The sequence below is a fragment of the Barbatula barbatula genome (genome assembly GCF_947034865.1).
Source record: "Barbatula barbatula genome assembly, chromosome: 11".
NCBI lineage: Eukaryota > Metazoa > Chordata > Actinopteri > Cypriniformes > Nemacheilidae > Barbatula > Barbatula barbatula.
In genome coordinates, this window is record NC_136774.1 from 3,616,306 (window position 1) to 3,633,691 (window position 17,386).

A 17,386-nucleotide genomic window follows, 5' to 3' on the forward strand; every position below is an offset into this window, starting at 1 on the left:
TTAGAATGTCAGAAACAAGCTTTCTGAGCTGAGAACTGCATTTTGTGACATAGTTCATCAGTGGATGATGAGAATGTCAGTTTTGACAAAGAACACTGTTCATTACTAAAATGCTCTAATTGAGCTGTTAGAATGTCAGAAACAAGCTTTCTGAGCTGAAAACTGCATTTTGTGACAAAGTGAATCAGTGGATGATGAGAATGTCAGTTTTGACAAAGAACACTGTTCATTACTAAAATGCTCTAATTGAGTTGTTTAGAATGTCAGAAACAAGCTTTCTGAGCTGAGAACTGCATTTTGTGACATAGTTCATCAGTGGATGATGAGAATGTCAGTTTTGACAAAGAACACTGATCATTACTAAAATGCTCTAATTGAGCTGTTAGAATGTCAGAAACAAGCTTTCTGAGCTGAAAACTGCATTTTGTGACAAAGTGCATCCGTGGATGATGAGAATGTCAGTTTTGACAAAGAACACTGATCATCACTAAAATGCTCCAATTGAGCTGTTAGAATGTCAGAAACAAGCTTTCTGAGCTGAGAACTGCATTTTGTGACATAGTTCATCCGTGGATGATGAGAATGTCAGTTTTGACAAAGAACAATGTTCATTACTAAAATGCTCCAATTGAGCTGTTAGAATGTCAGAAACAAGCTTTCTGAGCTGAAAACTGCATTTTGTGACAAAAAGCATCAGTGGATGATGAGAATGTCAGTTTTGACAAAGAACACTGATCATTACTAAAATGCTCTAATTGAGCTGTTAGAATGTCAGAAACAAGCTTTCTGAGCTGAGAACTGCATTTTGTGACAAAGTGAATCAGTGGATGATGAGAATGTCAGTTTTGACAAAGAACACTGATCATCACTAAAATGTTCCAATTGAGCTGTTAGAATGTCAGAAACAAGCTTTCTGAGCTGAGAACTGCATTTTGTGACATAGTTCATCAGTGGATGATGAGAATGTCAGTTTTGACAAAGAACACTGTTCATTACTAAAATGCTCTAATTGAGCTATTAGAATGTCAGAAACAAGCTTTCTGAGCTGAGAACTGCATTTTGTGACAAAAAGCATCAGTGGATGATGAGAATGTCAGTTTTGACAAAGAACAGTGATCATTACTAAAATGCTCTAATTGAGCTGTTAGAATGTCAGAAACAAGCTTTCTGAGCTGAGAACTGCATTTTGTGACAAAGTGAATCAGTGGATGATGAGAATGTCACTTTTGACAAAGAACACTGATCATTACTAAAATGCTCTAATTGAGCTGTTAGAATGTCAGAAACAAGCTTTCTGAGCTGAGAACTGCATTTTGTGACAAAGTGAATCAGTGGATGATGAGAAGGTCACTTTTGACAAAGAACACTGATCATTACTAAAATGCTCTAATTGAGCTGTTAGAATGTCAGAAACAAGCTTTCTGAGCTGAGAACTGCATTTTGTGACATAGTTCATCAGTGGATGATGAGAATGTCAGTTTTGACAAAGAACACTGTTCATTACTAAAATGCTCTAATTGAGCTGTTAGAATGTCAGAAACAAGCTTTCTGAGCTGAGAACTGCATTTTGTGACAAAGTGAATCAGTGGATGATGAGAATGTCACTTTTGACAAAGAACACTGATCATTACTAAAATGCTCTAATTGAGCTGTTAGAATGTCAGAAACAAGCTTTCTGAGCATAAAACTGCATTTTGTGACAAAGTGCATCAGTGGTTGATGAGAATGTCAGTTTTGACAAAGAACACTGTTCATTACTAAAATGCTCTAATTGAGCTGTTAAAATATCAGAAACAAGCTTTCTGAGCTGAAAACTGCATTTTGTGACAAAAAGCATCAGTGGATGATGAGAATGTCAGTTTTGACAAAGAACACTGATCATTACTAAAATGCTCCAATTGAGCTGTTAGAATGTCAGAAACAAGCTTTCTGAGCTGAAAACTGCATTTTGTGACAAAAAGCATCAGTGGATGATGAGAATGTCAGTTTTGACAAAGAACACTGATCATTACTAAAATGCTCTAATTGAGCTGTTAGAATGTCAGAAACAAGCTTTCTGAGCTGAGAACTGCATTTTGTGACATAGTTCAACAGTGGATGATGAGAATGTCAGTTTTGACAAAGAACACTGTTCATTACTAAAATGCTCTAATTGAGCTGTTAGAATGTCAGAAACAAGCTTTCTGAGCTGAGAACTGCATTTTGTGACAAAGTGAATCAGTGGATGATGAGAATGTCACTTTTGACAAAGAACACTGATCATTGCTAAAATGCTCTAATTGAGCTGTTAGAATGTCAGAAACAAGCTTTCTGAGCTGAGAACTGCATTTTGTGACAAAGTGCATCAGTGGATGATGAGAATGTCAGTTTTGACAAAGAACACTGTTCATTACTAAAATGCTCTAATTGAGCTGTTAGAATGTCAGAAACAAGCTTTCTGAGCTGAGAACTGCATTTTGTGACAAAGTTCATCAGTGGATGATGAGAATGTCAGTTTTGACAAAGAACACTGATCATTACTAAAATGCTCCAATTGAGCTGTTAGAATGTCAGAAACAAGCTTTCTGAGCTGAGAACTGCATTTTGTGACATAGTTCATCAGTGGATGATGAGAATGTCAGTTTTGACAAAGAACACTGATCATAACTAAAATGCTCCAATTGAGCTGTTAGAATGTCAGAAACAAGCTTTCTGAGCTGAAAACAGCATTTATTTGACAAAGTGCATCAGTGGATGATGAGAATGTCAGTTTTGACAAAGAACACTGTTCATTACTAAAATGCTCTAATTGAGCTGTTAGAATGTCAGAAACAAGCTTTCTGAGCTGAGAACTGCATTTTGTGACAAAGTGAATCAGTGGATGATGAGAATGTCACTTTTGACAAAGAACACTGATCATTGCTAAAATGCTCTAATTGAGCTGTTAGAATGTCAGAAACAAGCTTTCGGAGCTGAGAACTGCATTTTGTGACATAGTGCATCAGTGGATGATGAGAATGTCAGTTTTGACAAAGAACACTGTTCATTACTAAAATGCTCTAATTGAGCTGTTATGTCAGAAACAAGCTTTCTGAGCTGAGAACTGCATTTTGTGACAAAAAGCATCAGTGGATGATGAGAATGTCAGTTTTGACAAAGAACACTGATCATTACTAAAATGCTCCAATTGAGCTGTTAGAATGTCAGAAACAAGCTTTCTGAGCTGAGAACTGCATTTTGTGACAAAGTGAATCAGTGGATGATGAGAATGTCACTTTTGACAAAGAACACTGTTCATTACTAAAATGCTCTAATTGAGCTGTTAGAATGTCAGAAACAAGCTTTCTGAGCTGAGAACTGCATTTTGTGACATAGTTCATCCGTGGATGATGAGAATGTCAGTTTTGACAAAGAACAATGTTCATTACTAAAATGCTCCAATTGAGCTGTTAGAATGTCAGAAACAAGCTTTCTGAGCTGAAAACTGCATTTTGTGACAAAAAGCATCAGTGGATGATGAGAATGTCAGTTTTGACAAAGAACACTGATCATAACTAAAATGCTCCAATTGAGCTGTTAGAATGTCAGAAACAAGCTTTCTGAGCTGAAAACAGCATTTATTTGACAAAGTGAATCAGTGGATGATGACAATGTCACTTTTGACAAAGAACACTGATCATTACTAAAATGCTCCAATTGAGCTGTTAGAATGTCAGAAACAAGCTTTCTGAGCTGAGAACTGCATTTTGTGACATAGTTCATCAGTGGATGATGAGAATGTCAGTTTTGACAAAGAACACTGTTCATTACTAAAATGCTCTAATTGAGCTGTTAGAATGTCAGAAACAAGCTTTCTGAGCTGAGAACTGCATTTTGTGACAAAAAGCATCAGTGGATGATGAGAATGTCAGTTTTGACAAAGAACACTGATCATTACTAAAATGCTCCAATTGAGCTGTTAGAATGTCAGAAACAAGCTTTCTGAGCTGAGAACTGCATTTTGTGACATAGTTCATCAGTGGATGATGAGAATGTCAGTTTTGACAAAGAACACTGTTCATTACTAAAATGCTCTAATTGAGCTGTTAGAATGTCAGAAACAAGCTTTCTGAGCTGAGAACTGCATTTTGTGACAAAGTGAATCAGTGGATGATGAGAATGTCACTTTTGACAAAGAACACTGATCATTACTAAAATGCTCTAATTGAGCTGTTAGAATGTCAGAAACAAGCTTTCTGAGCTGAAAACTGCATTTTGTGACAAAGTGAATCAGTGGATGATGACAATGTCACTTTTGACAAAGAACACTGATCATTACTAAAATGCTCTAATTGAGCTGTTAAAATATCAGAAACAAGCTTTCTGAGCTGAAAACTGCATTTTGTGACAAAAAGCATCAGTGGATGATGAGAATGTCAGTTTTGACAAAGAACACTGATCATTACTAAAATGCTCCAATTGAGCTGTTAGAATGTCAGAAACAAGCTTTCTGAGCTGAGAACTGCATTTTGTGACATAGTTCATCAGTGGATGATGAGAATGTCAGTTTTGACAAAGAACACTGTTCATTACTAAAATGCTCTAATTGAGCTGTTAGAATGTCAGAAACAAGCTTTCTGAGCTGAAAACTGCATTTTGTGACAAAGTGAATCAGTGGATGATGAGAATGTCAGTTTTGACAAAGAACACTGTTCATTACTAAAATGCTCTAATTGAGTTGTTAGAATGTCAGAAACAAGCTTTCTGAGCTGAGAACTGCATTTTGTGACATAGTTCATCAGTGGATGATGAGAATGTCAGTTTTGACAAAGAACACTGTTCATTACTGAAATGCTCCAATTGAACTGTTAGAATGTCAGAAACAAGCTTTCTGAGCTGAAAACTGCATTTTGTGACAAAGTGCATCCGTGGATGATGAGAATGTCAGTTTTGAAAAGAACACTGTTCATTACTAAAATGCTCTAATTGAGCTGTTAGAATGTCAGAAACAAGCTTTCTGAGCTGAGAACTGCATTTTGTGACAAAGTGAATCAGTGGATGATGAGAATGTCACTTTTGACAAAGAACACTGATCATTGCTAAAATGCTCTAATTGAGCTGTTAGAATGTCAGAAACAAGCTTTCTGAGCTGAGAACTGCATTTTGTGACAAAGTGCATCAGTGGATGATGAGAATGTCAGTTTTGACAAAGAACACTGTTCATTACTAAAATGCTCTAATTGAGCTGTTAGAATGTCAGAAACAAGCTTTCTGAGCTGAGAACTGCATTTTGTGACAAAGTTCATCAGTGGATGATGAGAATGTCAGTTTTGACAAAGAACACTGATCATTACTAAAATGCTCCAATTGAGCTGTTAGAATGTCAGAAACAAGCTTTCTGAGCTGAGAACTGCATTTTGTGACAAAAAGCATCAGTGGATGATGAGAATGTCAGTTTTGACAAAGAACACTGATCATTACTAAAATGCTCAAATTGAGCTGTTAGAATGTCAGAAACAAGCTTTCTGAGATGAGAACTGCATTTTGTGACATAGTTCATCAGTGGATGATGAGAATGTCAGTTTTGACAAAGAACACTGTTCATTACTAAAATGCTCTAATTGAGCTGTTAGAATGTCAGAAACAAGCTTTCTGAGCTGAGAACTGCATTTTGTGACAAAGTGAATCAGTGGATGATGAGAATGTCACTTTTGACAAAGAACACTGATCATTACTAAAATGCTCTAATTGAGCTGTTAGAATGTCAGAAACAAGCTTTCTGAGCTGAAAACTGCATTTTGTGACAAAGTGAATCAGTGGATGATGACAATGTCACTTTTGACAAAGAACACTGATCATTACTAAAATGCTCTAATTGAGCTGTTAAAATATCAGAAACAAGCTTTCTGAGCTGAAAACTGCATTTTGTGACAAAAAGCATCAGTGGATGATGAGAATGTCAGTTTTGACAAAGAACACTGATCATTACTAAAATGCTCCAATTGAGCTGTTAGAATGTCAGAAACAAGCTTTCTGAGCTGAGAACTGCATTTTGTGACATAGTTCATCAGTGGATGATGAGAATGTCAGTTTTGACAAAGAACACTGTTCATTACTAAAATGCTCTAATTGAGCTGTTAGAATGTCAGAAACAAGCTTTCTGAGCTGAAAACTGCATTTTGTGACAAAGTGAATCAGTGGATGATGAGAATGTCAGTTTTGACAAAGAACACTGTTCATTACTAAAATGCTCTAATTGAGTTGTTAGAATGTCAGAAACAAGCTTTCTGAGCTGAGAACTGCATTTTGTGACATAGTTCATCAGTGGATGATGAGAATGTCAGTTTTGACAAAGAACACTGTTCATTACTGAAATGCTCTAATTGAGCTGTTAGAATGTCAGAAACAAGCTTTCTGAGCTGAAAACTGCATTTTGTGACAAAGTGAATCAGTGGATGATGAGAATGTCAGTTTTGACAAAGAACACTGATCATCACTAAAATGTTCCAATTGAGCTGTTAGAATGTCAGAAACAAGCTTTCTGAGCTGAGAACTGCATTTTGTGACATAGTTCATCAGTGGATGATGAGAATGTCAGTTTTGACAAAGAACACTGTTCATTACTAAAATGCTCTAATTGAGCTATTAGAATGTCAGAAACAAGCTTTCTGAGCTGAGAACTGCATTTTGTGACAAAAAGCATCAGTGGATGATGAGAATGTCAGTTTTGACAAAGAACACTGATCATTACTAAAATGCTCCAATTGAGCTGTTAGAATGTCAGAAACAAGCTTTCTGAGCTGAGAACTGCATTTTGTGACATAGTTCATCAGTGGATGATGAGAATGTCAGTTTTGACAAAGAACACTGTTCATTACTAAAATGCTCTAATTGAGCTGTTAGAATGTCAGAAACAAGCTTTCTGAGCTGAGAACTGCATTTTGTGACAAAGTGAATCAGTGGATGATGAGAATGTCACTTTTGACAAAGAACACTGATCATTACTAAAATGCTCTAATTGAGCTGTTAGAATGTCAGAAACAAGCTTTCTGAGCATAAAACTGCATTTTGTGACAAAGTGCATCAGTGGATGATGAGAATGTCAGTTTTGACAAAGAACACTGTTCATTACTAAAATGCTCTAATTGAGCTGTTAAAATATCAGAAACAAGCTTTCTGAGCTGAAAACTGCATTTTGTGACAAAAAGCATCAGTGGATGATGAGAATGTCAGTTTTGACAAAGAACACTGATCATTACTAAAATGCTCCAATTGAGCTGTTAGAATGTCAGAAACAAGCTTTCTGAGCTGAAAACTGCATTTTGTGACAAAAAGCATCAGTGGATGATGAGAATGTCAGTTTTGACAAAGAACACTGATCATTACTAAAATGCTCTAATTGAGCTGTTAGAATGTCAGAAACAAGCTTTCTGAGCTGAAAACTGCATTTTGTGACAAAGTGAATCAGTGGATGATGAGAATGTCAGTTTTGACAAAGAACACTGTTCATTACTGAAATGCTCCAATTGAGCTGTTAGAATGTCAGAAACAAGCTTTCTGAGCTGAGAAATGCATTTTGTGACATAGTTCATCAGTGGATGATGAGAATGTCAGTTTTGACAAAGAACACTGTTCATTACTAAAATGCTCTAATTGAGCTGTTAGAATGTCAGAAACAAGCTTTCTGAGCTGAGAACTGCATTTTGTGACAAAGTGAATCAGTGGATGATGAGAATGTCACTTTTGACAAAGAACACTGATCATTGCTAAAATGCTCTAATTAAGCTGTTAGAATGTCAGAAACAAGCTTTCTGAGCTGAGAACTGCATTTTGTGACATTGTGCATCAGTGGATGATGAGAATGTCAGTTTTGACAAAGAACACTGTTCATTACTAAAATGCTCTAATTGAGCTGTTAGAATGTCAGAAACAAGCTTTCTGAGCTGAGAACTGCATTTTGTGACAAAGTTCATCAGTGGATGATGAGAATGTCAGTTTTGACAAAGAACACTGATCATTACTAAAATGCTCCAATTGAGCTGTTAGAATGTCAGAAACAAGCTTTCTGAGCTGAAAACTGCATTTTGTGACAAAGTGAATCAGTGGATGATGAGAATGTCAGTTTTGACAAAGAACACTGATCATTAGTAAAATGCTCCAATTGAGCTGTTAGAATGTCAGAAACAAGCTTTCTGAGCTGAGAACTGCATTTTGTGACATAGTTCATCAGTGGATGATGAGAATGTCAGTTTTGACAAAGAACACTGATCATAACTAAAATGCTCCAATTGAGCTGTTAGAATGTCAGAAACAAGCTTTCTGAGCTGAAAACAGCATTTATTTGACAAAGTGCATCAGTGGATGATGAGAATGTCAGTTTTGACAAAGAACACTGTTCATTACTAAAATGCTCTAATTGAGCTGTTAGAATGTCAGAAACAAGCTTTCTGAGCTGAGAACTGCATTTTGTGACAAAGTGAATCAGTGGATGATGAGAATGTCACTTTTGACAAAGAACACTGATCATTGCTAAAATGCTCTAATTGAGCTGTTAGAATGTCAGAAACAAGCTTTCGGAGCTGAGAACTGCATTTTGTGACATAGTGCATCAGTGGATGATGAGAATGTCAGTTTTGACAAAGAACACTGTTCATTACTAAAATGCTCTAATTGAGCTGTTATGTCAGAAACAAGCTTTCTGAGCTGAGAACTGCATTTTGTGACAAAAAGCATCAGTGGATGATGAGAATGTCAGTTTTGACAAAGAACACTGATCATTACTAAAATGCTCTAATTTGAGCTGTTAGAATGTCAGAAACAAGCTTTCTGAGCTGAAAACTGCATTTTGTGACAAAAAGCTTCAGTGGATGATGAGAATGTCAGTTTTGACAAAGAACACTGATCATTACTAAAATGCTCCAATTGAGCTGTTAGAATGTCAGAAACAAGCTTTCTGAGCTGAGAACTGCATTTTGTGACATAGTTCATCAGTGGATGATGAGAATGTCATTTTTGACAAAGAACACTGTTCATTACTAAAATGCTCTAATTGAGCTGTTAGAATGACAGAAAAAAGCTTTTTGAGCTGAAAACTGCATTTTGTGACAAAGTGAATCAGTGGATGATGAGAATGTCAGTTTTGACAAAGAACACTGTTCATTACTAAAATGCTCTAATTGAGTTGTTAGAATGTCAGAAACAAGCTTTCTGAGCTGAGAACTGCATTTTGTGACATAGTTCATCAGTGGATGATGAGAATGTCAGTGTTGACAAAGAACACTGATCATAACTAAAATGCTCCAATTGAGCTGTTAGAATGTCAGAAACAAGCTTTCTGAGCTGAAAACAGCATTTATTTGACAAAGTGCATCAGTGGATGATGAGAATGTCAGTTTTGACAAAGAACACTGTTCATTACTAAAATGCTCTAATTGAGCTGTTAGAATGTCAGAAACAAGCTTTCTGAGCTGAGAACTGCATTTTGTGACAAAAAGCATCAGTGGATGATGAGAATGTCAGTTTTGACAAAGAACACTGATCATTACTAAAATGCTCCAATTGAGCTGTTAGAATGTCAGAAACAAGCTTTCTGAGCTGAGAACTGCATTTTGTGACAAAGTGAATCAGTGGATGATGAGAATGTCACTTTTGACAAAGAACACTGTTCATTACTAAAATGCTCTAATTGAGCTGTTAGAATGTCAGAAACAAGCTTTCTGAGCTGAGAACTGCATTTTGTGACATAGTTCATCCGTGGATGATGAGAATGTCAGTTTTGACAAAGAACAATGTTCATTACTAAAATGCTCCAATTGAGCTGTTAGAATGTCAGAAACAAGCTTTCTGAGCTGAAAACTGCAATTTGTGACAAAAAGCATCAGTGGATGATGAGAATGTCAGTTTTGACAAAGAACACTGATCATTACTAAAATGCTCTAATTGAGCTGTTAGAATGTCAGAAACAAGCTTTCTGAGCTGAAAACTGCATTTTGTGACAAAGTGAATCAGTGGATGATGAGAATGTCAGTTTTGACAAAGAACACTGATCATCACTAAAATGCTCCAATTGAGCTGTTAGAATGTCAGAAACAAGCTTTCTGAGCTGAAAACTGCATTTTGTGACATAGTTCATCAGTGGATGATGAGAATGTCAGTTTTGACAAAGAACACTGTTCATTACTAAAATGCTCTAATTGAGCTGTTAGAATGTCAGAAACAAGCTTTCTGAGCTGAGAACTGCATTTTGTGACAAAAAGCATCAGTGGATGATGAGAATGTCAGTTTTGACAAAGAACACTGATCATTACTAAAATGCTCCAATTGAGTTGTTAGAATGTCAGAAACAAGCTTTCTGAGCTGAAAAATGCATTTTGTGACAAAAAGCATCAGTGGATGATGAGAATGTCAGTTTTGACAAAGAACACTGATCATTACTAAAATGCTCTAATTGAGCTGTTAGAATGTCAGAAACAAGCTTTCTGAGCTGAAAACTGCATTTTGTGACAAAGTGAATCAGTGGATGATGAGAATGTCAGTTTTGACAAAGAACACTGATCATCACTAAAATGCTCCAATTGAGCTGTTAGAATGTCAGAAACAAGCTTTCTGAGCTGAAAACTGCATTTTGTGACATAGTTCATCAGTGGATGATGAGAATGTCAGTTTTGACAAAGAACACTGTTCATTACTAAAATGCTCTAATTGAGCTGTTAGAATGTCAGAAACAAGCTTTCTGAGCTGAGAACTGCATTTTGTGACAAAAAGCATCAGTGGATGATGAGAATGTCACTTTTGACAAAGAACACTGATCATTACTAAAATGCTCTAATTGAGCTGTTAAAATATCAGAAACAAGCTTTCTGAGCTGAAAACTGCATTTTGTGACAAAAAGCATCAGTGGATGATGAGAATGTCAGTTTTGACAAAGAACACTGTTCATTACTAAAATGCTCTAATTGAGCTGTTAAAATATCAGAAACAAGCTTTCTGAGCTGAAAACTGCATTTTGTGACAAAAAGCATCAGTGGATGATGAGAATGTCAGTTTTGACAAAGAACACTGATCATTACTAAAATGCTCCAATTGAGCTGTTAGAATGTCAGAAACAAGCTTTCTGAGCTGAGAACTGCATTTTGTGACATAGTTCATCAGTGGATGATGAGAATGTCAGTTTTGACAAAGAACACTGTTCATTACTAAAATGCTCTAATTGAGCTGTTAGAATGTCAGAAACAAGCTTTCTGAGCTGAAAACTGCATTTTGTGACAAAGTGAATCAGTGGATGATGAGAATGTCAGTTTTGACAAAGAACACTGTTCATTACTAAAATGCTCTAATTGAGTTGTTAGAATGTCAGAAACAAGCTTTCTGAGCTGAGAACTGCATTTTGTGACATAGTTCATCAGTGGATGATGAGAATGTCAGTTTTGACAAAGAACACTGTTCATTACTAAAATGCTCTAATTGAGCTGTTAGAATGTCAGAAACAAGCTTTCTGAGCTGAGAACTGCATTTTGTGACATAGTTCATCCGTGGATGATGAGAATGTCAGTTTGGACAAAGAACAATGTTCATTACTAAAATGCTCCAATTGAGCTGTTAGAATGTCAGAAACAAGCTTTCTGAGCTGAAAACTGCATTTTGTGACAAAAAGCATCAGTGGATGATGAGAATGTCAGTTTTGACAAAGAACACTGATCATTACTAAAATGCTCTAATTGAGCTGTTAGAATGTCAGAAACAAGCTTTCTGAGCTGAAAACTGCATTTTGTGACAAAGTGCATCCGTGGATGATGAGAATGTCAGTTTTGACAAAGAACACTGATCATCACTAAAATGCTCCAATTGAGCTGTTAGAATGTCAGAAACAAGCTTTCTGAGCTGAGAACTGCATTTTGTGACATAGTTCATCCGTGGATGATGAGAATGTCAGTTTTGACAAAGAACAATGTTCATTACTAAAATGCTCCAATTGAGCTGTTAGAATGTCAGAAACAAGCTTTCTGAGCTGAAAACTGCATTTTGTGACAAAAAGCATCAGTGGATGATGAGAATGTCAGTTTTGACAAAGAACACTGATCATTACTAAAATGCTCTAATTGAGCTGTTAGAATGTCAGAAACAAGCTTTCTGAGCTGAAAACTGCATTTTGTGACAAAGTGAATCAGTGGATGATGAGAATGTCAGTTTTGACAAAGAACACTGATCATCACTAAAATGCTCCAATTGAGTTGTTAGAATGTCAGAAACAAGCTTTCTGAGCTGAAAACTGCATTTTGTGACAAAAAGCATCAGTGGATGATGAGAATGTCAGTTTTGACAAAGAACACTGATCATTACTAAAATGCTCTAATTGAGCTGTTAGAATGTCAGAAACAAGCTTTCTGAGCTGAAAACTGCATTTTGTGACAAAGTGAATCAGTGGATGATGAGAATGTCAGTTTTGACAAAGAACACTGATCATCACTAAAATGCTCCAATTGAGCTGTTAGAATGTCAGAAACAAGCTTTCTGAGCTGAAAACTGCATTTTGTGACATAGTTCATCAGTGGATGATGAGAATGTCAGTTTTGACAAAGAACACTGTTCATTACTAAAATGCTCTAATTGAGCTGTTAGAATGTCAGAAACAAGCTTTCTGAGCTGAGAACTGCATTTTGTGACAAAAAGCATCAGTGGATGATGAGAATGTCACTTTTGACAAAGAACACTGATCATTACTAAAATGCTCTAATTGAGCTGTTAGAATGTCAGAAACAAGCTTTCTGAGCATAAAACTGCATTTTGTGACAAAGTGCATCAGTGGATGATGAGAATGTCAGTTTTGACAAAGAACACTGTTCATTACTAAAATGCTCTAATTGAGCTGTTAAAATATCAGAAACAAGCTTTCTGAGCTGAAAACTGCATTTTGTGACAAAAAGCATCAGTGGATGATGAGAATGTCAGTTTTGACAAAGAACACTGATCATTACTAAAATGCTCCAATTGAGCTGTTAGAATGTCAGAAACAAGCTTTCTGAGCTGAGAACTGCATTTTGTGACATAGTTCATCAGTGGATGATGAGAATGTCAGTTTTGACAAAGAACACTGTTCATTACTAAAATGCTCTAATTGAGCTGTTAGAATGTCAGAAACAAGCTTTCTGAGCTGAAATCTGCATTTTGTGACAAAGTGAATCAGTGGATGATGAGAATGTCAGTTTTGACAAAGAACACTGTTCATTACTAAAATGCTCTAATTGAGTTGTTAGAATGTCAGAAACAAGCTTTCTGAGCTGAGAACTGCATTTTGTGACATAGTTCATCAGTGGATGATGAGAATGTCAGTTTTGACAAAGAACACTGTTCATTACTAAAATGCTCTAATTGAGCTGTTAGAATGTCAGAAACAAGCTTTCTGAGCTGAGAACTGCATTTTGTGACATAGTTCATCCGTGGATGATGAGAATGTCAGTTTTGACAATGAACAATGTTCATTACTAAAATGCTCCAATTGAGCTGTTAGAATGTCAGAAACAAGCTTTCTGAGCTGAAAACTGCATTTTGTGACAAAAAGCATCAGTGGATGATGAGAATGTCAGTTTTGACAAAGAACACTGATCATTACTAAAATGCTCTAATTGAGCTGTTAGAATGTCAGAAACAAGCTTTCTGAGCTGAAAACTGCATTTTGTGACAAAGTGCATCCGTGGATGATGAGAATGTCAGTTTTGACAAAGAACACTGATCATCACTGAAATGCTCCAATTGAGCTGTTAGAATGTCAGAAACAAGCTTTCTGAGCTGAGAACTGCATTTTGTGACATAGTTCATCCGTGGATGATGAGAATGTCAGTTTTGACAAAGAACAATGTTCATTACTAAAATGCTCCAATTGAGCTGTTAGAATGTCAGAAACAAGCTTTCTGAGCTGAAAACTGCATTTTGTGACAAAAAGCATCAGTGGATGATGAGAATGTCAGTTTTGACAAAGAACACTGATCATTACTAAAATGCTCTAATTGAGCTGTTAGAATGTCAGAAACAAGCTTTCTGAGCTGAAAACTGCATTTTGTGACAAAGTGAATCAGTGGATGATGAGAATGTCAGTTTTGACAAAGAACACTGATCATCACTAAAATGCTCCAATTGAGCTGTTAGAATGTCAGAAACAAGCTTTCTGAGCTGAAAACTGCATTTTGTGACATAGTTCATCAGTGGATGATGAGAATGTCAGTTTTGACAAAGAACACTGTTCATTACTAAAATGCTCTAATTGAGCTGTTAGAATGTCAGAAACAAGCTTTCTGAGCTGAGAACTGCATTTTGTGACAAAAAGCATCAGTGGATGATGAGAATGTCAGTTTTGACAAAGAACACTGATCATTACTAAAATGCTCCAATTGAGTTGTTAGAATGTCAGAAACAAGCTTTCTGAGCTGAAAACTGCATTTTGTGACAAAAAGCATCAGTGGATGATGAGAATGTCAGTTTTGACAAAGAACACTGATCATTACTAAAATGCTCTAATTGAGCTGTTAGAATGTCAGAAACAAGCTTTCTGAGCTGAAAACTGCATTTTGTGACAAAGTGAATCAGTGGATGATGAGAATGTCAGTTTTGACAAAGAACACTGATCATCACTAAAATGCTCCAATTGAGCTGTTAGAATGTCAGAAACAAGCTTTCTGAGCTGAAAACTGCATTTTGTGACATAGTTCATCAGTGGATGATGAGAATGTCAGTTTTGACAAAGAACACTGTTCATTACTAAAATGCTCTAATTGAGCTGTTAGAATGTCAGAAACAAGCTTTCTGAGCTGAGAACTGCATTTTGTGACAAAAAGCATCAGTGGATGATGAGAATGTCACTTTTGACAAAGAACACTGATCATTACTAAAATGCTCTAATTGAGCTGTTAGAATGTCAGAAACAAGCTTTCTGAGCATAAAACTGCATTTTGTGACAAAGTGCATCAGTGGATGATGAGAATGTCAGTTTTGACAAAGAACACTGTTCATTACTAAAATGCTCTAATTGAGCTGTTAAAATATCAGAAACAAGCTTTCTGAGCTGAAAACTGCATTTTGTGACAAAAAGCATCAGTGGATGATGAGAATGTCAGTTTTGACAAAGAACACTGATCATTACTAAAATGCTCCAATTGAGCTGTTAGAATGTCAGAAACAAGCTTTCTGAGCTGAGAACTGCATTTTGTGACATAGTTCATCAGTGGATGATGAGAATGTCAGTTTTGACAAAGAACACTGTTCATTACTAAAATGCTCTAATTGAGCTGTTAGAATGTCAGAAACAAGCTTTCTGAGCTGAAAACTGCATTTTGTGACAAAGTGAATCAGTGGATGATGAGAATGTCAGTTTTGACAAAGAACACTGTTCATTACTAAAATGCTCTAATTGAGTTGTTAGAATGTCAGAAACAAGCTTTCTGAGCTGAGAACTGCATTTTGTGACATAGTTCATCAGTGGATGATGAGAATGTCAGTTTTGACAAAGAACACTGTTCATTACTAAAATGCTCTAATTGAGCTGTTAGAATGTCAGAAACAAGCTTTCTGAGCTGAGAACTGCATTTTGTGACATAGTTCATCCGTGGATGATGAGAATGTCAGTTTTGACAAAGAACAATGTTCATTACTAAAATGCTCCAATTGAGCTGTTAGAATGTCAGAAACAAGCTTTCTGAGCTGAAAACTGCATTTTGTGACATAGTTCATCCGTGGATGATGAGAATGTCAGTTTTGACAAAGAACACTGATCATTACTAAAATGCTCTAATTGAGCTGTTAGAATGTCAGAAACAAGCTTTCTGAGCTGAAAACTGCATTTTGTGACAAAGTGCATCCGTGGATGATGAGAATGTCAGTTTTGACAAAGAACACTGATCATCACTAAAATGCTCCAATTGAGCTGTTAGAATGTCAGAAACAAGCTTTCTGAGCTGAGAACTGCATTTTGTGACATAGTTCATCCGTGGATGATGAGAATGTCAGTTTTGACAAAGAACAATGTTCATTACTAAAATGCTCCAATTGAGCTGTTAGAATGTCAGAAACAAGCTTTCTGAGCTGAAAACTGCATTTTGTGACAAAAAGCATCAGTGGATGATGAGAATGTCAGTTTTGACAAAGAACACTGATCATTACTAAAATGCTCTAATTGAGCTGTTAGAATGTCAGAAACAAGCTTTCTGAGCTGAAAACTGCATTTTGTGACAAAGTGAATCAGTGGATGATGAGAATGTCAGTTTTGACAAAGAACACTGTTCATTACTGAAATGCTCCAATTGAGCTGTTAGAATGTCAGAAACAAGCTTTCTGAGCTGAGAACTGCATTTTGTGACATAGTTCATCAGTGGATGATGAGAATGTCAGTTTTGACAAAGAACACTGTTCATTACTAAAATGCTCTAATTGAGCTGTTAGAATGTCAGAAACAAGCTTTCTGAGCTGAGAACTGCATTTTGTGACAAAGTGAATCAGTGGATGATGAGAATGTCACTTTTGACAAAGAACACTGATCATTGCTAAAATGCTCTAATTGAGCTGTTAGAATGTCAGAAACAAGCTTTCTGAGCTGAGAACTGCATTTTGTGACATTGTGCATCAGTGGATGATGAGAATGTCAGTTTTGACAAAGAACACTGTTCATTACTAAAATGCTCTAATTGAGCTGTTAGAATGTCAGAAACAAGCTTTCTGAGCTGAGAACTGCATTTTGTGACAAAGTTCATCAGTGGATGATGAGAATGTCACTTTTGACAAAGAACACTGATCATTACTAAAATGCTCTAATTGAGCTGTTAGAATGTCAGAAACAAGCTTTCTGAGCTGAGAACTGCATTTTGTGACAAAGTTCATCAGTGGATGATGAGAATGTCACTTTTGACAAAGAACACTGATCATTACTAAAATGCTCCAATTGAGCTGTTAGAATGTCAGAAATAAGCTTTCTGAGCTGAGAACTGCATTTTGTGACATAGTTAATCAGTGGATGATGAGAATGTCAGTTTTGACAAAGAACACTGATCATAACTAAAATGCTCCAATTGAGCTGTTAGAATGTCAGAAACAAGCTTTCTGAGCTGAAAACAGCATTTATTTGACAAAGTGCATCAGTGGATGATGAGAATGTCAGTTTTGACAAAGAACACTGTTCATTACTAAAATGCTCTAATTGAGCTGTTAGAATGTCAGAAACAAGCTTTCTGAGCTGAGAACTGCATTTTGTGACAAAGTGAATCAGTGGATGATGAGAATGTCACTTTTGACAAAGAACACTGATCATTGCTAAAATGCTCTAATTGAGCTGTTAGAATGTCAGAAACAAGCTTTCGGAGCTGAGAACTGCATTTTGTGACATAGTGCATCAGTGGATGATGAGAATGTCAGTTTTGACAAAGAACACTGTTCATTACTAAAATGC